Source organism: Pleurodeles waltl, chromosome 11 (genome assembly GCF_031143425.1).
Source record: "Pleurodeles waltl isolate 20211129_DDA chromosome 11, aPleWal1.hap1.20221129, whole genome shotgun sequence".
Lineage (NCBI taxonomy): Eukaryota > Metazoa > Chordata > Amphibia > Caudata > Salamandridae > Pleurodeles > Pleurodeles waltl.
This window is the reverse complement of record NC_090450.1, coordinates 940339996-940363871: the sequence shown is the minus strand read 5'-3', so window position 1 is coordinate 940363871 and position 23876 is coordinate 940339996.

The following is a 23876-nucleotide window of genomic DNA, read 5'->3' as shown; positions in this document are numbered from 1 at the left end:
CGTCTGCAATGTCCCACCCAGCAGAATGTTTATTATTCGGCCGGCGGGGTCCCAAGGGGGCTGGCTGGAGTGAGAGTCAAGTTACAGGTAGTGAGTGAGATTGTGGCCCACACACCTACATTCAGTGCCTTGAGACTCTATGGTGATTAGCCACGCTTTACAAATCTTTGATTGATTGATTGATTGATTGATTGGCCCAGGTTTTCTATTCTTTGACACAAGGCAATGCTGCTGCAAAGTTGCTGCATCATCTTGCATTAGATGGAGAGAGAAAAAATGCACCATATCTAATAAGATGTTGTACATTTTTTCTCTCCCAGTATGATGGTGCACCTTAGGCAGCCATGCACCAACGCACACACCCTTGGGCCATAGTACATGGGTGTGTGTTTTCTCTGAAGCACAGGTTTTATGCTCAAAGGGGTCCCTACCAGTACACAAAATGTGCAAAGAACATTTATATAGTGCACTGCTGTTTCACCAGAAGCAACCTAGCTCTAAAAGCATAGGTAGATCACTGAAACAAGGAAATGCAATATGTGCTAATAATTATTGAAAAGAAAGGTTTTCAGATCCTTCTTAAAGGCTGAAACAAAAGTGGCTCTGCAAAGCCTAACTGGGAGCGCATCCCATAGTTAGGATGTTAAAACCCTAAAGGATCTTCCTCCCTGTGTGACTTTAGAAAATGTTGGGGCTTGCAAAAATGAAAGATTATCAACCTAAATGATCGACATTGCTTGTATGGGAAAAGACTCTTTCTCAAATAGGTGAGACACTCACCCAAAAAGGCTCTAAATGCAAGAGTAAGGGCTTTGAATTGTATTTGCTTTTTGACAGGCAGCCAAGGAAGTTGTTCCAGATGAGGTGATGATATAGATTGCTGGTACAGAACTTTTTGGTGTTGGAAAAATTAGGGGAATTTAAAAAATCTCCCTGTAGTGCCTGCCACAAGAAACTGTTGGATTTTGCCACAAAGTCTTGTCTACCAATGTTTGTAGTTATGTATTTGCATTAAAACCCATTGGTGGTTGCATGGAAACACCCATGCGCCACCTAAGGGAACCCCACTTTGACACAAAATAACATAAAGCAGTGCATAGTGTGTTAAGTTGGTATACTATCCAAAGCAAATCCTCATTTGTTGTGATGTGAGAGTCATGTGACATGCCTTCCTTGATAAAATCAGGGTCAGGGTCATATGATGTCACTTCCTGTAATGTCATTAAGATCAAAGGATATGCATTGTCACTTCTGCCACCCCTAGTATTTAGGTAAATAGGACGTCAATGGGATAAAGGTGAACATTTGAAATACCTGCTGGCGACCATAGCGGGAAACTCATTACACACTTTCTATTAGCTACCAGATTAACAATAGCCCAGAAATGGCCTTCTGGGGCCCCACTTTCTTCTGAAATTTGTTGGACTAAGGTCTGGTCCATATGAGCCATGGAAAATCTCACTGCACTTGTTAGGACTAGAATTCCTAAAAAGAATCCGTCTTCCATTCCGCACCTACATCAAATAGCAGGGCCGGATATGACTGGGTCCGGGGCAGGTTCCAAAACGAAAAGGTCTCAGCCCTGTGCAACCCGAGTTCCTCCGATGGATCGTCCATAGTCAGTCGATGATCCACCTTAATGGACCACTTGTGTAGGTCTGAGGGAGAGAGGAGGGATCCAGGGATGTTGTACTAGGCTGGTTTTAGGGGGGAGAGGGATAGGAATTATTTTGTTAGGAGGGAGAAGGATATGGGAACAATTTGCTGTAGGAGATACGAACAGATATTGTCAGATTACATATTCTGAAACCAAAAATGTGATGTGGCTGTTAACTGTTAAATTCTCCATTGTGCATACTTCTCTTTCCAGGATGATATGATAATAAGAGGGGGACTCTGGACGTCAGGAGTTGAAGTGCCCTGGGTTTTCCAGACTTCTTTATGTCAAATACTGGTTTGCATTTATACTTCCAAATTCAATAAATATATTAAAAAGTAAAATGATAGCTTGATCTGTAAAGATCTCAGCCTCCTCCCTGCAGAATGTCTAGTTTTGCATTGTGCCTGGTCGAGGCAGGATCTGCAATGGATTAACACAGAAATCTTAGCCTTATACAAGTACACTGAGGACCACAAGCAGGATGGACCAAATGGCAGAGGAGCAATGCTGCTTGCCTGTGGTTTCGATCCTGACAGTCTCTATTTCCAGTGGATAGATATATTTATGTGTTTAGGTCAGATATATTTTTGCATCCTGTTTCGATTTTTTATGCTTAAGCAGAGCGCGCACAGCTCCCCAATAACGTACCTTATAACGCGTAGATAAACAGACATGTCTGTGCTTATTTTACACTACTGATGAAAATGTAATAAAATAGTTCAAATTTATCTGAAACAATAAATTTACAAGTAATGCTGTGACAGATAAGCAAAAGAAAAGAAATCTTGGGTGGGCTTGTCACAACCCGTTAGAGGGGTTCCAAGGCAGACAAAGGCTACTGGGTCCTGAATCCTGGTGGCTGAGGTAATTTGCCTCTGATGTCCTGGGGCCTGTCCTACATGGCTCTGCAAACTGAGCCAAACACAGCCCTTTCTGCACTTCAGTCTCTGGGGGGTGAGGGCGAGCAGTTACAGCCTTCGCAAGGAGGTAGTGTGGGGCAAAAGCTCAGAACTCAACAGTCAAACAACAGATAAAATAATGCGATGTCCAGCCCAATGCTTCTCTTTGTGACAAATAAAGTACTTCTAATTTCACAGCAAAACGAAGTATTGCGCAATCCAAAGGACATATCATACAGGGTTGTCATGATCTGTGCTAACAGTGAGTCACTGCAGCCCATCCCCCTTCCTTCTCAGGAAGTGTACTCTGGCCTCCTGGAGAAACCTCCCTATTGCTGTACCCCCTTTACTCCAGGTGTGGGCAAGCCTTAGGCTCAGGTGCAGATAGATAAAGCCTCACGCATTAAATTAGGCAATTCAGCTCAAAGCCTCTAGGAATTTTTGTGGCAAAAGTCTCAAGTGGGGCATGGCAGGATCACCCCTGTGCTTCAGTTTTTTTCGTCCCCCAGTGCAGCTAAGCCTTGGGGTTACCTGTTGGTGCTTGTTGGCCACCTGGGATGTGCAACGGGTGCAGGTGGCATTCTTGTTGCAGGATACTGCAGCAGTTGTTGCGTACAAGACAATCTTCACAAGTCTGTCTCTGGAATTCGGTCAAGCATGGAAGAACCAGTCTTCAGCAACAGCAGTTATCTGGGGGCCTTCTTCAGACAAGAAACCAGCTTGCAATGCTTTTATTCTTTAGTCTGAGTCCTCTAGTGGTGTCTGGAGCAGTTGTGGCCTCAGGGCATTTGGGCTTTCCGCATCAATGGTGATTCAATCATCTTCTCCTTTATGGAAGCAGCATCACCCATCACTTGGCCCATGGAAGACTATCCCGAGCAACACAGAATCTCTGATTCCTGCAGTCTTTTTCAGAGTTCTTCAAGAACTGTGCAAAGAGACCTGGGGATACATTTACCCAATAGGCCATTGTTGCATCACTCTCCTCTTTTGGTCATCAGCTTTGCAAGGGTGCTTCTCATGCCGGGAAGAAGCTGGGTTTCCCTCTTGGACAGTCTCTCCTCCCTCCTGCAGGGTCAGACACACTCCTTCCCTCACTCAACAGACAGGCAGGCTTCCAGGCGATTCAGCTCTTCCACCAGAAGGTGATGACTTCAAGTGATGTCTTCTCACCTCTGGCTTTCAGGCAGACACTAGCCACGCTTGTACAGCAGCTCCTCCAGTATTCCCTTCATTCATCAAGAACAACTTGGAACTGGAACAAAGTGGGGTGGTTTTGACCCCACTTTTATACACATCTTCCAGACAAGTGATGTAGATCCGAAGTGTCATGCTGGTTTGGATTGCTTCTGTTTACTCTCAGGCTGCTCTCTAGACACAGTATTCGCGTAAAGTTATGCTTTTCAAAGCAAATAGCACTGGGTCCAGCTCCCAGCTGGAATACCCACAACAGCAGCATGGTGAATTGTGAGATCTCTGCATCTGGCGGTAACCAGCCTTCATGTAGTAGTAATCAGAGACAGACAAATAGAAAGGTCTGGCCTAGAAACTTTCTTACTTTGAACTTCAGAAACTACAGTTCAACCCTTCACCTTTTTCATCTACCAAATAGCATTAGTGAGGGAGAACTAATCAGCAGTCCCTTCCTAACAAAGTTTTCATTGAATTTTTAAAGGTTGCCCTGTCTCCATTCTCCTCAATTCACTGTCTAAGTCTCCACTCTACGGCCACAAGAACGCAGGCTATACAAATCCACTGCCTTGTGGCAATACCTTCACCATCCATCTTGTGCCATGCAACAGCCAGGGATATCCAAAATGGCCTCATTACTCTGACACTCACACACGCACAGGGTCCTACTGACATTCATGTATCATGTGCTCGCTGTACATGCAAATGCACTCGATTTACACATGGGATGCCAGCAACAGGTTCTAGACCTGACAACTAGGCACAGAAAAAAGGTCTGGTAACAATGTATTCATAAATCACGGCACGCTTCCACCACTGCTTTATGGGATGCACCCACAACGGGAACAGGAGAATCCTGGCTCCTTATGAGGTCACGCTTGGTGAACCCATCCAGGTCCTGGACCTCACCATGTCAGGGACTCACTCACAGTACCTTAAAATGATACCAAGGCCAAAAGAAAAGTCAGGATGTCAGTCAGTTCCACATGCAGTCGGGCACACATGGTGGGGGAATACACCAGTGCAGGAGACAACCCCTTTCCAACAGGCTTATGAAAGTACACAGTATGTTTATTATATGTTAACAGGATTATAGTCCACTAAATCAAATACGAGAGGCTTCTGCTGACAAATGCACATCCTTTGAATATAAGTACCACATCTCTCGAACATCATTTGGGCCAATAAAGGCACGAGAGAATGAAGAATGTACAACAGAGGGGGTTAAAGTTGCTGTAGTCTGTTTACTATGTCTACCATAACCCTAACGTGAATGTAGGAAGAGAATGTAGATTTTCCTAGTTTTTATGACGGAAAGTCTTAATTTTATTAAAGACACGGAGGCGAGTATTATGCGTTCTTTTCTTGCTTTAATTTAAATAGCAGCAAGTAAATAAACTACAAATCCCATGGGCGTAGAGAACACGAGCCAATGGGAAACAAATTGAAGTCCATAACAATAACCAATGACATAAGTGCAAGGGCATGATGACGTAACTGGACTGCGAACAGCCCTCTTTTCTTGCGCTTGACAATCAGCTGGTACGAAATAAAGGAAAAATGGAAACCAGAATGAGAACAGCCATAATAAAAGATAACACTTCGGAACAAAAATTCATAAGTCCAGGAAACTGATGGTGGAGAGCCGCACACTGGTGATCCGCCAGGCTGAGTAGAGGATACGGATAAATGGAAGATGTTGATGGAGCATCCACACTATGACTGTAAGGATTAGGTAGCTGGTTGAACCGCCGATGTTGACACTAAAGGGATGGGAAAAAATATAAAACAGAAATAGTTACCACAATCAGGGTGGGATAATACTCGCCTCTGTGTCTTTAATAAAATTAAGACTTTCCGTCATAAAAACTAGGAAAATCTACATTTTATGGCAAGACCGGAGGCTCCTATTATGCGAGTTTAAAGCAAATTAATGACATTCGAAGAAACATTATCTACTGGTTTACAATAAAAGACTCTAAAAACATTATCATTAGACCAATCTGCAGATCTAAAAATGTCCTCAAGACGGGAACCCGTCCAAAAAGCTTTGGAAGCCATAGCCCCTCTGGAAGAATGAGCTCCAAAAGTAGAAGTGTCAATCCCGGCCAAAGACATAATCCATTTAACCCAGCGATCCAAGGTGGCCGACGACACCGGCTTGTAAGGTTTCCTGAAAGAAATAAGCAATTGAGAAGAATAGGACGTTCTTAGATGAGCAGTCATGAGTTCATAAGCTTTTAAACATTGAGCTACACATAATTTAGGACGATCCGGAAAATAAGGATAAAAAACAGAGTGTAAATTTGATTTTGTTCTTCGAGACACAGTAAAAAGCACACCAGACGGAGTAAACTGTCTTGCAGAGATATCTAGAGCTTTGACATCAGAAATTCGTTTAATAGAAATAAGGCACAACAACATGGTGAGTTTGGCCGACAACATCTTTAAAGAAAGGGAGGAATTGTCAGGCCATGCTAGTAAAAAATTTAGAACTACATTAACATCCCATAAAAAACTGTACTTAGGTAACGGAGGATTGGCAAATTTTACTCCCTTTAAAAGACGGCAAATAAGTGGGTGTTCACCCACCGGTTTTCCGTTGACAAATTGGTGATTAGAAGAAATAGCTGACCTGTACAGATTAATAGTACGATAAGCTTTCCCCTTACTGGCCTCAGCGGCAAGGAAATTCACTATAAAGGTGACATCTGCTGAAAAGGAATCAATGTGTTTTCCCAGACACCAGCTATACCATAAAGCCCAAGCTGATTTGTAAGCCTTTGTTGTTCCGGGAGCCCAGGACTGTCTGATATATTCCAAAGCTTGTGACGAAATGAGAGGGAAGTGTTGGGAACTCCCGAAATTTTCCATGCTGAAAGAGATAGAACGTTGTCGAGAATGAGGTTGTGCGGGCGTTGCAGGGGATCCAAGAGAAGATCTGGAAACGAAGGGATGAGAAAAGGGAAATCTATGGATAACTCCAGAAGAGTTGGAAACCAAATCTGGGATTGCCAGAAAGGGGCGATAAGGATTAAAGTAGCTTTCTGGCGATGGACCTGAGCTAACACTCTGCTGATCATAACGAAGGGGGGAAAAGCGTAAGAGAGGAACTTGGACCAATCTTGGAGGAATGCATCGGAGGCCAGGGCCAAAGGATCCGGACGCCAACTGAAAAATTGAGGTAATTGTGTGTTGAGGCGAGATGCGAACAAGTCGATCGTCATGGGGCCCCAATTGTTTTGAAGAAAATTGAAGACCGTGGGATGTAGCATCCAATCGCTTGAGTCGTGGAGATGACGAGAGTGCCAATCGGCGACAGAGTTGAGAGTTCCCGGAAGGTATTCTGCATGAACCGAAATTTGGTTTGTAAGGCAGAATTCCCAAAAGCTCTTTGCTAATTCTGCTAGGGGTTTGGATCTCGTACCTCCGAGATGGTTTATGTAACGGACCGCTGAAATGTTGTCCATCCTGAGAAGGATAGCGCAACAGACCTTGTTCTTTGCAAGGCTTCTGATTGCAAAGGAGCCTGCAAGCATCTCTAAACAGTTGATATGCAACTTGGACTCCTCTAATGACCATAAACCTCCAGTCGAGATTGGACCACAACGGGCCCCCCAGCCGGTTAGGCTTGCATCTGACTCTAATACAAGATCTGGGGCTGATGGAAAGATAGTTCTCCCGTTCCAGGCATCTAAATGGTCTGTCCACCATTGCAACTCTGTGCGGGAGTCGTAGTCTAGAGGAATAACGTCTGCATAAGAAAGCCCTTTGCGTAAATGTTGAATCTTTAGGCGCTGAAGCGCCCGGTAATGTAAGGGACCTGGAAATATGGCCTGAATGGAAGATGAGAGGAGACCGACGATGCGAGCGTGGGTTCCTAGTGAAATGGACGAAAGGCGTAAGACTTGGAGAATCTCTGACTTTATAGATTTTATTTTTGCCGGAGGGAGAAGGAGGGTGGCCGAAACTGAGTTTATTAGAAAACCTAAGAATTCTATACTTTGGGTAGGGTGAAGAAGAGATTTCTCCTTGTTGATAATGAATCCCAAATCCGATAGGAGAGCACATGTTAAATTGAGGTTTGTTATGAGTAATTGTGGCGAATGACTCATGAGAAGAATATTGTCTAGATAGATGAGGAGTCTTACACCCCGAGCTCTGAGGTGCGCTACCACTGGCTTTAGGAGTTTGGTGAAACACCATGGCGCTGAGGAAAGACCGAAAGGTAGAGATGTAAAGTGGAAGAATTGATCGATCCATTGAAATTGGAGAAACTTCCTGTGTTCCGGATGTATCGGGACGACCAAGTAGGCGTCCTGCAGATCCAAGCGAACCATCCAATCGTTCTACAACAGGGAATCTCTGAGATGGAGAATGGTTTCCATCTTGAAGTGTCGGTAGACAACAAACTGGTTGAAAGACTTGAGATTGATAACCGGTCGCATTTTCTTGTTTTTCTTTTGAACCAAGAAAATGGAGCTGGTGAAGCCCGTCGGATCTGGATGGGTGAGAGTGATGGCTTGCTTCTGGAAAAGGGATTGAACCTCCAAGGAGATAAGCGCGGACATTTCTGTAGAAAAATGAGGAAGCGGAGGAGCGATGGATTGCACTGGGATTGAATAGAATTCTATCATGTAACCCTGAACGGTGTTTAAAACCCAAGGGTCTGAGGTGATTGACAACCAATTTGGTAGAAAATGGCGGAGACGACCGCCCACAGAGACATGAGAACGGAACAAATTTACCTGTTGGTTGGTATTTCTGGTATTTTTGAACCCTCTGGAGCGGAAGCCTCTGGTCCTTTGTGGGTAAAACTGGGGTCTGAAATCTTGGTATCCTGTGTTGAAATTGCCACTGGAGCCTTGATTGTAGTATGGTCGGCCGGCAAAGCGGCTCCTGCCTCTGCCAGCCCTGACAAAAACCCGTTGATGAAATACTTTCTTCAGAGACTGTTGGACCTTATCGAGCGATGTGAAGGTGGCAACATATTTACCTATTTCTTTAATAAAATTATCACCGAACAAAAAACCTTCTGTTTTTATCTGAGGTTGTAGGGTGGCAAGGTGGACCAATTTGGGATCTAATTTGAGGAGTATGCCTTTGCGCCTTTCCTGGGAAATGGCCGAGTTAGCGTTTCCTAGAAGGCAAAACGACCTCTGGACCCATAAAGACAGTTCTTCTGGATCAATAAAAGATCCGTCGATTCTGGCCGGTTCAGCCATGTCAAAAATCCTCGTGAGAGGACCAATAGTATCCAGTAATTTATCCTGGCAAGAGGACCAGGCTTTATCGATCCCTTTTCTAGGATCTTTGCCAAACCTAGTGAAGAAAGTTAAAATGGGTTGGTCTATGACAGGGGTAGTAGAGGACTTGTGTACCAATGAAGGACGAGGACACTCTGATTTGAGCTTGGCTCGAGTCTGCTTGTCCAAAGAACTAAATAATTTGGCTGACACATATTCCCCAACATGAGCTGCTGGGTACCATTCGGTCGAATTAGGATGTAAAATAAAGGAGGGGTCAAACATAGGCACACCTTCGCAATCTAGAAGCGGATTTGAAGTGCCTGCGTCGGAAGAGGAAAGTTTGAACTTTTTAGGAATGGGCGATGAATCTACGTCATCATGGTCAGATAGATTAACATCTGAATCTGCATCAGGTACATCATCATCGGTATCAGGAATGGAAGAAATAATTAAGGGAGATATAACATGTTTGGATTTAGCTTTGCGCTTTAGCGCTGCACCTTCTGAAGTTTTATTCTCCTTGATCGGAGTCTTTTGAGGAACCACGTCCTCTGCCATGGGTGAGGAAACCTCACAAGTCTTTTGCGCCGTTTGTTGTATATTTCTTGACTTAGGAGAAAGGCGCTGTCTGCAATCCCCTGCAGACTGGGCGGAAAAAGTCTTGTTAAACATCTTTAATACAGAACATTCCAGATTTTTTTGATAATTTATTCATAGAAGTATTGACAGCTTGTTGTACTGAATTTTGAATAAACATATTAATGTCCTGTTTAATGGCAGACACTTCCTCCTGGTCAACCTGAAGTGAAGTGGAACTGCCAGACTCCATTATTACTGAGTAAACTAAAGGACCAAGCAGACTCGAACAAAATAGCCAAAATGGGATGTTAAGGGTTAATATGCGAGGATTGTGGCTGAGTAAACCGATAAGCCCCGCCTCGGGGTGTAACCTGGGACGTCTTTTGGAGAATGCGAGAGAAGGCAGGGGAACCACGTCAGGTCCTTCACGTGGAAAAACGCTGGCCGAGACGCGCTTCGTCGGAATATTCCAACTTGAAAAGAGTGGAGCCTACACGAATGGAAACGCTGACCGAGAGGCGCCACGGCAGAAAACTCCAATCTCCTTAGGCACGAGCCGAAGTATCGGCTGAACGCCGAAGGAGTCCGGTAAACCGCCGCAGCGGCAGAACGGAGCGCGCGCGCGAGGTAACAGCGCGCGAGTCAAAAATGAAATAAGATAAACAAACAAACGTGCGGCAACATGCCGACTGGGTAACGAGGGCAAATAGTGCAATAATTAGCAAAATACTAAGTCAAATGTACAATGTCTCACAGAATAACACGAAGAAAGAAGAAAAATGACTTAACTGGCTGCGAGCAGCAAGAAAAGAGGGCTGTTCGCAGTCCAGTTACGTCATAATGCCCTTGCACTCATGTCATTGGAAATTGTTATGGACTTCAATTTGTTTCCCATTGGCTCGTGTTCTCTACGCCCATGGGATTTGTAGTTTATTTACTTGCTGCTATTTAAATTAAAGCAAGAAAAGAACGCATAATAGGAGCCTCCGGTCTTGCCATAAAATTGGGCGGCAGTGGGAGGAGAGGACAGGTAAAGGAAATATGCTAAGTGGCGACGTGGAAAAGGAGAAAAAAGGGGTGCGGGAAAGGAAACATTCATATACTGGAGGTAGCTCACCAAAAAAAGAGAAAACAAAAAATAAAGCTAGAGGAAGCATATCTACATGATCCGATTCAGAAAGAAGCTTGGACAAAATGTGTCGACATGAAAGACGTTAATAAGTCCAGTTTTGCAAACCTCATCATCGTTTTGAAAAGTTCAAGGATTTTTGAAAACACCCTTAAGTTTCAGGAGAAACCATGAGCCCAGTCGCGTAAGGGTTCACTCGATGGCTTTTATACCTAAATTGTTAAGTGATACTTTCCTGGGAGCGGATGCGGCTCGATTTTCAGAAGGAAATTGCAAAGGTGTGCCGGGAAATACTTAAATTAATTTATGGTTCTGCAGAAAGCCTATTAGAATATTGGCGAGTTTCCCGAGTCACGCAAACATGAAAAAAGTGCTTACGCTGCCACTCTAGGCTAAAATCAATCAGGCACACGATTTATTTTTCAGAGCAGGTACATGTATGTGTAATGTATTTGGCGAGCATCAACGATGAGACAAGGATGTTCACAGATCATGTCAGGGTTCTTGCAGCTACTGGAAAAATATTGTTTCCCTATAAGCCAAATGTCAGATGTTTCATGGAAATGCAAGCACTCCCTTCTTTGGCAGAAGATATCTATTTCCTAGATTCTTTAGATGCACTACATTTTGGGGGTCATTCTTACTTTGGCGGGCGGCGGAGGCCGCCCGCCAAAGTAACCCCGTCAGAACACCGCACCGCGGTCGAAAGACCGCTGCGGTGATTCTGAGATTTGCCCTGGGCAATTCAACCTTCCCACGAGGACGCCGGCTCAGAATTGAGCCGGCGTAGTGGGAAGGTGCGACGGGTGCAGTGGCACCCGTCGCGTATTTCAGTGTCTGCATAGCAGACACTGAAATACTTTGCGGGGCCCTCTTACGGGGGCCCCGCGGCACCCCCTACCGCCATCCTGTTCATGGCGGGTTTCCCGCCATGAACAGGATGGCGGTAGGGGGTGTCTGAATCCCCATGGCGGCGGAGCGTGCTCCGCCGCCATGGAGGATTCAGAAGGGCAGCGGTAAACCGGCGGGTGACAGCCGGTTTACCCTTTCTGACCGCGGCTGAACCGCCGCGGTCAGAATGCCCTTCGGAGCACCGCCGGTCTGTTGGCGGTGCTCCCGTGGCCGGTGACCCTGGCGGTCACCGGCCGCCAGGGTGAGAATCACCCCCTTTATGTCCATATGCATATATTTTGGTTAGATCACACTTCTTACTTACAAACAGATTTACTTTAATACTTACATTTGACAGTGTGTGCCATAAAGAAACTTCTACCTGTGATGTCAGTGTTAGCTTCAAACAACAGCTGTGTGTCCTACTTAAGAGAAAGTAGGGTTTAAATGGGTCATAGGAAAATAAATAAACCAGCAGTTTGTGAAGGCTGATCCTCAACTTCTGGGGTACCATTGGTTTGTTTTAAGACCCCACAATGTGGGCTTACTGCCCATGAAGGCTGCTGCAGCTCCACGACCTGGTCTGCCACAGTGCGGTGTTCACGCTGCCAATGATGGTGGCAGGTCAGCTGTGCGGTCTACAGTGGTTCCCAGCCTGTGGTCCTGGGAGCACTGGGGTTCCACAAAGCCTCTTCAAGGGGTCCGCAACTACTTGGAAAATTCAGTAATATTAACAGATTAGGTCCCCAGCTTGCAGTAATCACTCATTTGGGGGTTTCCGGATTCCAATAATGATTCAGTGGGTGTCCCCAGCTTCCAGTATTAATAAAGGGGGGGGTCCACAGAAGTCAAAAGGTTGGGAACCACTGGTCTAAAGTGTTAGGTCCACCACCAACTTTGACAGCACAGTGACAAACTGCTACAGACAAGGTGGTGACCGTTCACGAATAGGTAGCTCTTGTCAGCGGGCACAGACAATGTGCTCCCTCTGTGGGGGTATATTTCTAGTATTCACTTTTGGTGGTGGAAATTCCGCCATGTGACACCAACTATGGCAGAATTTCCAGCAGAGGTTCACCCAGATATTGGCTCTAGTGCTGAAGAGAGCCACTTAGAGGGGTTGTAGGAAAGTACCATCTTGCCTGGCATGTTACCCCCATATTTCACTGTATATATGTTGTTTTAGTTGTATGTGTCACTGGGACCCTGTCAGCCAGGGCCCCAGTGCTCATAAGTGTGCCCTGTATGTGTTACCTGTGTTATGACTAACTGTCTCACTGAGGCTCTGCTAATCAGAACCTGAGTGGTTATGCTCTCTCATTTCTTTCCAAATTGTCACTAACAGGCTAGTGACCAATTTCACCAATCTACATTGGCATACTGGAACACCCTTATAATTCCCTAGTATATGGTACTGAGGTACCCAGGGTATTGGGGTTCCAGGAGATCCCTATGGGCTGCAGCATTTCTTTTGCCACCCATAGGGAGCTATGACAATTCTTACACAGGCCTGCCATTGCAGCCTGAGTGAAATAACGTCCACGTTATTTCACAGCCATTTACCACTGCACTTAAGTAACTTATAAGTCACCTATATGTCTAACCTTTACCTGGTAAAGGTTGGGTGCTAAGTTACTTAGTGTGTGGGCACCCTGGCACTAGCCAAGGTGCACCCACATTGTTCAGGGCAAATTCCCCCGACTTTGTGAGTGCGGGGACACCATTACACGCGTGCACTATCCATATGTCACAACATATGTATAGCATCACAATGGTAACTCCGAACATGACCATGTAACATGTCTAAGATCATGGAATTGTCACTCCAATGCCATTCTGGCATTGGGGAGACAATTCCATGATCCCCCGAGTCTCTAGCACAGACCCGGGTACTGCCAAACTACCTTTCCCGGGGTTTCACTGCAGCTGCTGCTGCTGCCAACCCCTCAGACAGGTTTCTGCCCTCCTGGGGTCCAGCCAGGCTTGGCCCAGGAAGGCAGAACAAAGGACTTCCTCAGAGAGAGGGTGTTACACCCTCTCCCTTTGGAAAAAGGTGTCAGGGCTGGGGAGGAGTAGCCTCCCCAGCCTTTGGAAATGCTTTCATGGGCACAGATGGTGCCCATTTCTGCATAAGCCAGTCTACACCGGTTCAGAGATCCCCCAGCCCTGCTCTGGCGCGAAACTGGACAAAGGAAAGGGGAGTGACCACTCCCCTGACCTGCACCTCCCCTGGGAGGTGCCCAGAGCTCTTCCAGTGTGCTCCAGACCTCTGCCATCTTGGAAACAGAGGTGCTGCTGGCACACTGGACTGCTCTGAGTGGCCAGTGCCAGCAGGTGACGTCAGAGACTCCTTCTGATAGGCTCCTCCAGGTGTTGCTAGCCTATCCTCTCTCCTAGGTAGCCAAACCTCCTTTTCTGGCTATTTAGGGTCTCTGCTTTGGGGAATTCTTTAGATAACGAATGCAAGAGCTCATCAGAGTTCCTCTGCATCTCTCTCTTCACCTTCTGCCAAGGAATCGACCGCTGACTGCTCTGGAAGCCTGCAAAACTGCAACAAAGTAGCAAAGACGACTACTGCGACCTTGTAACGCTGATCCGGCCGCCTTCTCGACTGTTTCCTGGTGGTGCATGCTGTGGGGGTAGTCTGCCTCCTCTCTGCACTAGAAGCTCCGAAGAAATCTCCTGTGGGTCGACAGAATCTTCCCCCTGCAACCGCAGGCACCAAAGAACTGCATCACCGGTCCTCTGCGTCCCCTCTCAGAACGACGAGCGTGGTCCCTGAAACTCAGCAACTCTGTCCAAGTGACTCCCACAGTCCAGTGACTCTTCAGTCCAAGTTTGGTGGAGGTAAGTCCTTGCCTCCCCACGCTAGACTGCATTGCTGGGTACACCGTGATTTGCAGCTGCTCCGTCTCCTGTGCACTCTTCCAGGATTTCCTTTGTGCACGGCCAAGCCTGGGTCCCCGACACTCTAACCTGCAGTGCACGACCTCCTGAGTTGTCCTCTGGCGTCGTGGGACCTTCTTTTGTGACTTCGGGTGAGCTCCGGTTCACTCCTCTTCGTAGTGCCTGTTCTGGCACTTCTGCGGGTGCTGCTTGCTTCTGAGTGGGCTCTTTGTCTTGCTGGACGCCCCCTCTGTCTCCTCACACAATTGGCGACATCCTGGTCCCTCCTGGGCCACAGAAGCATCCAAAAACCCTAACTGCGACCCTTGCAGTTAGCAAGGCTTGTTTGCGGTCTTTCTGCACGGAAACACCTCTGCAAGCTTCTTCACGACGTGGGACATCCATCCTCCAAAGGGGAAGTTCCTAGTCCTCTTTGTTCTTGCAGAATCCACAGTTTCTACCATCCGGTGGCAGCTTCTTTGCACCCTCAGCTGACATTTCTTGGGCATCTGCCCACTACCGACTTGATCGTGACTTTTGGACTTGGTCCCCTTGTTCCACAGGTACTCTCGTCCGGAAATCCATCGTTGTTGCATTGCTGGTGTTGGTCTTCCTTGCAGAATTCCCCTATCACGACTTCTGTGCTCTCTGGGGAACTTAGGTGCACTTTGCACCCACTTTTCAGGGTCTTGGGGTGGGCTATTTTTCTAACCCTCACTGTTTTCTTACAGGCCCAGCGACCCTCTACAAGGTCACATAGGTTTGGGGTCCATTAGTGGTTCGCATTCCACTTCTAGAGTATATGGTTTGTGTTGCCCCATCCCTATGTGCCCTCATTGCAATCTATTGTGACTGTACATTGCTTGCATTGCTTTCTATTGCTATTACTGCATATTTTTGGTATTGTGTACATATATCTTGTGTATATTTGCTATCCTCATACTGAGGGTACTTACTGAGATACTTTTGGCATATTGTCATAAAAATAAAGTACCTTTATTTTTAGTATATCTGTGTATTGTGTTTTCTTATGATATTGTGCATATGACACCAGTGGTATAGTAGGAGCTTCACACGTCTCCTAGTTCAGCCTAAGCTGCTCTGCTAAGCTACCTTTTCTATCAGCCTAAGCTGCTAGACACCCCTCTACACTAATAAGGGATACCTGGACCTGGTGCAAGGTGTAAGTACCCCTTGGTACTCACTACAAACCAGGCCAGCCTCCTACATTGGTTGTGCAGCGGTGGGATAAGTACTTGCAACTACTTACCACTTTGGCATTTTGTACTTTTCATAAGAGAAAAATATACAAAACAAGTTCAGTGTATGTACACCTAACCAAAAAATGTTTTGCTTTTCTTCTCTTACTCCTTTGCTAAGTGCTGAAAAGTACCTCTAAAACTTTCAAAAAGTTCTTTAAAAGTTTTTAAAGTTTTTTTCTTTTCCTTAAAAAGTTCTGAAACTTTTTCTTTCTTTTTCTGTCCCTTAAACCTTTTTCTATCATGTCTGGTACAGGTCAAGCTCTGGATCTGGCCAGCACTGCTTATGACCACCTTAACTGGAAAGGTGCAAGGAGTCGCTGCATTGATAGAGGTTTAGGGGTAGGGAAGAATCCCTCTAGAGAATTGTTGGTTAATATGCTCATTGAATATGATAAGACCATAGCTGTCACATCTGGTGAGAGATTAGCTGATGGTTCACACTCTGATTCTGGGGTACCCCCAGTAAAAGTGTTAGATGGGAACCTTCCCAACCTGCCCCTTAGCAGGCCACCTAGCAGGGCTGGTACTGATGTGAGTTCTCATCATAGTATAGAGGTTACTCCTTTAGGCCAGGTTGTTAGAGTAGCATCTGTTAGGGACAGGTCTCCCTCTGTTCATTCACACCATTCTTCTGTGTCTAGGCATGCCCAACCCACCCTCCCTGAAGACAGAGTGTTAGAAAGGGAACTCAATAGATTGAGAGTGGAAGAATCCAGGCTGAAGCTCAAGAAGCAACAGCTGGATTTAGATAGGCAAGCATTTGACTTAGAAAAAGAAAGACAGAGGTTGGGGTTTGGACCCCATGGTGGCAGCAGCAGTATCACAGATAGTAATCCTGTAAAAGAGCAAGATTCTAGGAATCTGCACAACATAGTTCCCCCTTACAAGGAGGGGGATGACATTAACAAGTGGTTTGCTGCACTTGAGAGGGCCTGTAATGTACAGGGGGTCCCTCAAAGGTAGTGGGCTGCTATCCTATGGCTATCTTTCAGTGGAAAGGGTAGGGATAGGCTCCTTACTGTTAAGGAAAGTGATGCCAATGATTTTACAGTTCTTAAGAATGCACTCCTAGATGGTTATGGCTTAACCACTGAACAGTACAGGATCAAGTTCAGAGAAACCAAAAAGGAGTCTTCACAAGACTGGGTAGACTTTGTTGACCATTCAGTGAAGGCCTTGGAGGGGTGGTTACATGGCAGTAAAGTTTCTGACTATGAAAGCCTGTATAACTTAATCCTGAGAGAGCATATTCTTAATAATTGTGTGTCTGATTTGTTGCACCAGTACCTAGTGGACTCTGATCTGACCTCTCCCCAAGAATTGGGAAAGAAGGCAGACAAATGGGTTAGAACAAGGGTGAACAGAAATGTTCATACAGGGGGTGACAAGGATGGCAAAAAGAAGGATGGTAAGTCTTCTGCCAAGGGTGGGGACAAATCTAAAAATGAGTCTTCATCAGGCCCACAAAAACACTCTGTTGGGGGTGGTGGGCCCAAATCCTCTTCAAATCAAAATCAAGTAAAGAAACCATGGTGCTATTTATGTAAAATAAAAGGCCATTGGACAACTGATCCCAGTTGCCCAAAGAAAAGCACCAAGCCTCCTACCACTACAACCCCTGCTGCTACACCTAGTGCCCCTAGTAATAGCAGTGGTGGTGGGAGCAAACCTACTAATAGCCAATCCAAGGGAGTAGCTGGGCTCACTTTTGGTAATTTAGTTGGGGTTGGTCTTGTTAGGGAGACCACAGAGGCTGTGTTAGTCTCTGAGGGGGCCTTTGATTTGGCCACCTTGGTTGCTTGTCCCCTTAATATGGATAAGTACAAGCAACTTCCCCTATTAAATGGTGTTGAGGCTCAGGCCTACAGGGACACAGGTGCCAGTGTTACCATGGTAATAGAGAAACTGGTCCACCCTGAACACCTACTTGGTCACCAGTACCAAGTGACTGATGCTCATAACAACACTCTTAGCCACCCCATGGCTGTTGTGAATCTCAACTGGGGGGGGGGGTTACTGGTCCAAAGAAAGTTGTGGTTGCCTCAGATTTACCTGTAGACTGTCTACTAGGGAACGATTTGGAGACATCAGCTTGGGCAGAAGTGGAGTTGGAGGCTCATGCAGCAATGCTGGGCATTCCAGGGCATATTTTTGCTTTGACAAGGGCTCAGGCCAAAAAGCAAAAAGGACAGGGTGACTTGGATCCTGGAAGAATGGACCAAGTGCTCCCTAAAGCTAGGGTTAGTAAAGGTAAAACACTACCTACTATCCCTCCCTCTACAGTGGATTCAACTTCTGAGGAAGAAGAATTTCCACCCTGTGCAGAACCTACACCAGAGGAGCTGGAAGCAGACACTGCTGAGCTTTTGGGTGGAGGGAGGGGGGCCTGCCAGGGAGGAGCTGAGTGTGGCACAGCAGACCTGTCCCACACTAGAGGGTCTAAGACAGCAAGCTGTCAAACAGCAAAATGGGGATGTCAGTGACTCTCACAGAGTTTACTGGGAGGACAACCTCTTGTATACTGAAGCAAGGGATCCAAAACCTGGAGCTGCCAGGAGCTTGGTGATTCCTCAGCAATACAGAGAGTTCCTCCTAACTCTAGCCCACGACATTCCCTTGGCTGGACATTTAGGGCAAATGAAAACTTGGGACAGGCTTGTTCCCTTGTTTCATTGGCCTAGAATGTCAGAGGACACAAAAGAATTTTGTAAGTCCTGTGAAACCTGTCAAGCCAGTGGCAAAACAGGTGGCACTCCAAAGGCTCCCCTTATTCCACTGCCTGTGGTTGGGGTCCCCTTTGAAAGGGTAGGGGTCGACATAGTTGGCCCCCTTGACCCTCCTACTGCTTCAGGCAATAGGTTTATCTTGGTGGTAGTGGACCATGCCACCAGATATCCTGAAGCAATTCCTCTAAGGACCACTACAGCTCCTGCAGTGGCAAAGGCCCTCCTGGGAATCTTTTCCAGGGTGGGCTTCCCAAAAGAGGTGGTATCAGACAGGGGAAGCAATTTCATGTCTGCTTACTTAAAGGCCATGTGGAAGGAATGTGGTGTGACATACAAGTTCACCACACCCTATCATCCACAAACAAATGGACTGGTTGAGAGGTTTAATAAAACTCTCAAAGGAATGATAATGGGACTCCCTGAAAAACTCCGGAGGAGATGGGATGTCCTGTTACCTTGCCTCCTTTTTGCTTACAGGGAGGTACCCCAAAAAGGAGTGGGCTTCAGCCCCTTTGAACTCCTATTTGGACACCCTGTAAGAGGTCCTCTAACACTTGTAAAGGAGGGTTGGGAACAACCTTTAAAAGCTCCTAAGCAAGACATAGTGGACTATGTACTTGGCCTAAGATCTAGGATGGCTGAGTACATGAAAAAGGCCAGTAAAAACCTTCAGGCCAGCCAAGAGCTCCAAAAGCAATGGCATGACCAGAAGGCTGTTCTGATTCAGTACCAACCAGGGCAGAAAGTGTGGGTCTTGGAGCCTGTGGCCCCAAGAGCACTCCAAGACAAATGGAGTGGACCCCCCATTATTGTTGAGAAAAAGGGAGAAGTCACCTACTTTGTTGACTTGGGCACTGCCAGGAGTCCCCTTAGGGTGCTCCATGTCAATCGCCTGAAACCCTACTATGACAGGGCTGATCTCACCCTGCTCATGGCAACAGATGAAGGACAGGAAGAAGAGAGTGACCCTCTCCCTGATCTCTTCTCTTCCACAGAACAAGATGCTCTAGTGGAAGGTGTAGTTTTGGCAGACTGTCTTACTGCTGAGCAGAAAGACCACTGCATAAATCTCCTGGGTCAGTTTTCTGAACTCTTTTCTACTGTGCCAGGCACCACCTCTTGGTGTGAGCACACTATAGATACTGGAGACAGTTTGCCTGTTAAAAGTAAGATCTATAGGCAGCCTGACCGTGTCAGAGGCTGCATAAAACAAGAGGTTCAGAAAATGCTTGAACTGGGAGTGGTTGAGCACTCTGAAAGTCCATGGGCCTCTCCTGTGGTACTTGTACCAAAGCCTCATTCCAAAGATGGGAAAAGGAAAATGAGATTTTGTGTTGACTACAGAGGTCTCAACCAGGTAACTAAAACTGATGCTCACCCTATACCCAGGGCAGATGAGCTAATAGATACACTGGCATCTGCCAAGTATCTAAGCACCTTTGATTTGACTGCAGGGTATTGGCAGATCAAGTTATCAGAGGATGCAAAAGCAAAAACTGCATTTTCCACCATTGGAGGGCACTACCAATTCACAGTAATGCCCTTTGGTTTGAAAAATGCACCTGCCACTTTTCAGAGGTTGGTGAATACAGTCCTGCAAGGGCTAGAGGCTTTTAGTGCAGCATATCTAGATGATATAGCTGTCTTTAGCTCCAGCTGGGATGATCACCTGGTCCACCTATGGAAAGTTTTGGAGGCCCTGCAAAAGGCAGGCCTCACTATCAAGGCTTCAAAGTGCCAGATAGGGCAGGGTAAAGTGGTTTATCTGGGACACCTTGTAGGTGGAGAACAGATTGCACCACTTCAGGGGAAAATCCAAACTATTATTGATTGGGTTCCCCCTACAACTCAGACTCAGGTGAGAGCCTTCTTAGGCCTCACTGGGTACTACAGGAGGTTCATAAAGAACTATGGCTCCATTGCAGCCCCTCTTAATGACCTCACATCTAAGAAAATGCCTAAAAAGGTATTATGGACAGCAAACTGTCAGAAAGCTTTTGAGGAGCTGAAGCAGGCCATGTGCTCTGCATCTGTCCTGGAAAGCCCCACTTACTCCAAAAAATTCATTGTCCAAACTGATGCATCTGAATTAGGGGTAGGGGCACTCTTATCGCAACTTAATTCTGAGGGCCAGGATCAACCTGTTGCTTTTATCAGCAGGAGGTTGACCCCTAGAGAAAAGCGTTGGTCTGCCATAGAGAGGGAGGCCTTTGCTGTGGTCTGGGCACTGAAGAAGTTGAGGCCATACCTGTTTGGCACTCACTTAATTATTCAGACAGACCACAAACCTCTACTTTGGCTAAAACAAATGAAAGGTGAAAATCCTAAATTGTTGAGGTGGTCCATATCCCTACAGGGAATGGACTATACAGTGGAACATAGACCTGGGAGTACCCACTCCAATGCAGATGGACTCTCCAGATATTTCCACTTAGAAAATGAAGACTCATCAGGTCATGGCTAGTCTTATTGTCCTTCGTTTGGGGGGGGGGTTATGTAGGAAAGTACCATCTTGCCTGGCATGTCACCCCCATAATTCACTGTATATATGTTGTTTTAGTTGTATGTGTCACTGGGACCCTGCCAGCCAGGGCCCCAGTGCTCATAAATGTGCCCTGTATGTGTTACCTGTGTTATGACTAACTGTCTCACTGAGGCTCTGCTAATCAGAACCTCAGTGGTTATGCTCTCTCATTTCTTTCCAAATTGTCACTAACAGGCTAGTGACCAATTTCACCAATCTACATTGGCATACTAGAACACCCTTATAATTCCCTAGTATATGGCACTGAGGTACCCAGGGTATTGGGGTTCCAGGAGATCCCTATGGGCTGCAGCATTTCTTTTGCCACCCATAGCGAGCTATGACAATTCTTACACAGGCCTGCCATTGCAGCTTTAGTGAAATAATGTCCACGTTATTTCACAGCCATTTACCACTGCACTTAAGTAACTTATAAGTCACCTATATGTCTAACCTTTACCTGGTAAAGGTTGGGTGCTAAGTTACTTAGTGTGTGGGCACCCTGCCACTAGCCAAGGTGCACCCACATTGTTCAGGGCAAATTCCCCGGACTTTGTGAGTGCGGGGACACCATTACACGCGTGCACTATACATATGTCACGACATATGTATAGCGTCACAATGGTAACTCCGAACATGGCCATGTAACATGTCTAAGATCATGGAATTGTCACCCCAATGCCATTCGGGCATTGGGGAGACAATTCCATGATCCTCCGAGTCTCTAGCACAGACCCGGGTACTGCCAAACTACCTTTCCCGGGGTTTCACTGCAGCTGCTGCTGCTGCCAACCCCTCAGACAGGTTTCTGCCCTCCTGGGGTCCAGCCAGGCTTGGCCCAGAAAGGCAGAACAAAGGACTTCCTCAGAGAGAGGGTGTTACACCCTCTCCCTTTGGAAAAAGGTGTCAAGCCTGGGGAGGAGTAGCCTCCCCCAGCCTCTGGAAATGCTTTCATGGGCACAGATGGTGCCCATTTCTGCATAAGCCAGTCTACACCGGTTCAGGGATCCCCCAGCCCTGCTCTGGCGCGTAACTGGACAAAGGAAAGGGGAGTGGCCACTCCCCTGACCTGCACCTCCCCTGGGAGGTGCCCAGAGCTCCTCCAGTGTGCTCCAGACCTCTGCCATCTTGGAAACAGAGGTGCTGCTGACACACTGGACTGCTCTGAGTGGCCAATGCCAGCAGGTGATGTCAGAGACCGTGGCCGTGGCGGTCTTTGGACCGCGAGGGTCGTGATGAGGGCCAAAGTTACTCTATGTGCTGCTTTGCGTTACTTTGTGTCAAGAGGACTTTGACTTGGATGTGTCTACATTTGTAGACAGGGATTTGCACTCCTTGAGGCAGGCGTAAGGAGGAGATATGTTTTAATTTCTTCTTTTTTTTCCTACTTTGCATGCGTGCTGCATTGTACAGCACACATAAAAATTGAGAAAAGTGTTACAGAATAGATTTTGTATAGGAAGGCTCCACTACCAGTACAAAAAGTGTTCCTTAGAGAATGTACATAACCTTGCCCTATGGCCCAAGCGTGTGTGCGTTGGTGCATGGCAGCCTAAAGTGCGCCAGCGCAGAAACAGAGGAAACCAGCGCCATATCTAAAAAAGATATGTAGCTGTTCTGCTCTCTCCATTTAAAGTTGCTGCGCTGTGTTGTGTGAATTTCTATGTAAATCTGGCCCATGACAATGATAGGATCTAAGATGAACATTTTATTGGACAATGAACAGCCAAACCCTCTTCCTCTTCCTACCTACCTAGGCCCTAATTTATAACAGACTGGGTGCTTAATTGGTGCTAGTATTTGGAGGTGGTAGGCATGACACACGTTTTTGGGACCAGAACTTACTTTGCATTATAAGGCTTGGGCCCTGAGCCAGAGAATGAAACGTAGAGCCAGGATAAAGAAGGAGGAAGAGAAAGGGAGGAAAAACAGTGACAGAGGGAGAAAGTAGGAATGAAAAAAAGGCAAGAGTGAAATAAAGAAACAGCAATTGCAGAGTAGAGGAAGAAAGTGGTGTGAGCTGGAATCAAAACTAAGCTGTCCCTGCTCCTGACTCCAGGTTAGCTCCTCTAATGAAGAAGCAATTGTTCCTCTCTGGTGGGGGGGGGGCGTGTTCCTCTGGGGAGGGTTTTCTCCTGCGGTGTGGGGCTGTACACTCATAGGGATTTTAAGATCTGAGTAAAGCAGACAAACACCCTTAGCGTGAAGCCAGAGTGCAGCTTTAAGTATTTTAAAGTGTCTATTGTTCAACAGTTTTAAGGTAGAAACATTTACACTGGTTTTCTGCACCGCATACCCCAGTATCCAAGTGCAAGTGGACAGTGTTTAATTTGAGCTGGTGGTGGGCACCGGCACTTATTTTTGAGGGCGGACACTTATTTTCCTAACTCAAGCATTTTCTGCAAGCAAAAGACACATTTGGGAAAGACGGAGTAGGAGGAAACCGAAAAAGCGTTTCAAAGGGAGAAAGCAGAAAGCTGCAATTGTGAGCTGAAGGGGCAGGGAGTGGCTGTAAATTGATTAAATAGGCCCGGGACGGCTTCAGGATTACGCTGCCTCAGTATTCTGTGCTCGCGCATTTAATTGAAGCAGCCGCGGGGTTTCAGAGGAGGGCTTTGGGCACCGGCACATTTTTATTTACAAATTAAGCACTGCACGTGGAGGTTGTGGGCGGTAAACCTGGCAATTTTTGTACATTAGTTTCAGCTGTGGTTTTTGGATTCCCTGGTTTAATGAAGACTTACTTGGATATGCATGAAAACAGAGTCAATGTAATACAATTTGCATAACGTAAATGCATCCTTTAAACAGAGATTACCACTTGGGGATATGTGGCATGAAAGAAATCAGCCCATTCTGTTGCATGCTTGAGTAAATTCT